Genomic DNA, 1407 nt, shown 5'->3' on the forward strand with positions numbered 1-1407 from the left:
AGAGAATTCAATTCGGGGGGATGCCTAGTGAAGACCCTCATTCTCATGTGGAGACTTTTTGTGACTATTGTGATGCGATTTCTCAAACCGGAGTGACTCAAGACCAAATTCGATGGGTCTTATTTCCTTTCTCTTTGATTGGTTCCGCGAAACAATGGTTAAAGAGCCTAGATAAGGCTACTCTTGGTATTGACTCTTGGAAGAAATTGCCACTTGCTTTCTACAAGAAATTCTATCCTCCGGAGAAGACTACCATGTTGAGAGCCCAAATCGTCGGGTTCAAACAAAGGGATAAGGAATCTTTATATGAAGCATGGGAGAGATACAAGGATACTTGTCGATCTTGTCCACACCATGGACTTAGCGAGTGGTTCCTTGTACAACAATTTTGGAACGGTCTATATGAAGACTCTCGAAACATTCTCAATATGGGATCAAATGGTATGTTTACCGAAGTTGATGATAATCAAACATGGAACAAGATTGAGGAAATGGCGGTCCATAACTCACAATATAGTAGACCTCGGAAGGCTACTAGAGGAGGAAAGCATGAAGTGGACTCTATTACTCAATTGGGTGCTCAACTTAGTGCTCATATTGACACCATTAATTTGAAGTTTGAGAAGGCTATGGCTAAACTTGAAGAGGCCTCCAAATCACCTAAGCAACATGTTAATACCATGGTGGCATCTTCATCAATTCCAAGTGGAGTATGTGAGAGTTGTGGAACTTTAGGACATGACCAAAGTGAATGTAGGGGAACAAGTGAATGCTTTCCAAGCATACAAGAGTGGTACCCCTTATTCCAACTATTACAATGAAAACACCAAATTCCCCCCCAACCTCTCATACAAAAGCCAAAATGTTCAAAACCCTCAAACAACATACACCCCACCTCCAATGAGAAACCAAGCTCAAAGACCCTTTTACAATCAAAACCAAAGTTATCAAAATCAACCTCCATACAATCAAACAAATTAACAAGGTTTTGATGTTCAAAAAGCGGTCCTCCAAATGCAAAAGAACCAACAAGAATTTTTCACTCAAATGGAAAAGTATATCCAAGCAAAAGACATCACCATTAACAACATACTAGCTCACACAATGATGTTGGAGACCCAAATGGCTCAATTAGAATCTTTACGTTCACAAAGACAAAAGGGGCAATTGCCACCTCAAGGTAATCCCCCAAGACAAGAGTCAATGAGTGCCATCCATTTAAGGAGTGGTACAAGGTATGAAGGGCCGAAGAGACCCATTGATGAAGATGTTGTAAATGCTAGTGACAAGGAAAGAGTTGAAGACTCTAAGAAAGAAGAAGAACCCACCACCATTCAAGAAGTTTAAAAAGAAAATGAAGAGAAGGATAAAGAGAAAGAGCCTATTGTGATTCGACTTCCATTTCCA

At 40.2% G+C, this 1407-nt stretch overlaps 1 non-coding gene across 1 annotated transcript; it reads right to left on the reverse strand.

Moving 5' to 3' along the window:
* Positions 1–254: 254 nt before the first annotated feature.
* Positions 255–361, reverse strand: LOC141609764 (small nucleolar RNA R71). Its single transcript, XR_012527676.1, has one exon. It is a non-coding gene; the product is annotated as a small nucleolar RNA R71 (small nucleolar RNA).
* Positions 362–1407: the final 1046 nt, after the last annotated feature.

This window comes from Silene latifolia, chromosome 10 (assembly GCF_048544455.1).
Source record: "Silene latifolia isolate original U9 population chromosome 10, ASM4854445v1, whole genome shotgun sequence".
Lineage (NCBI taxonomy): Eukaryota > Viridiplantae > Streptophyta > Magnoliopsida > Caryophyllales > Caryophyllaceae > Silene > Silene latifolia.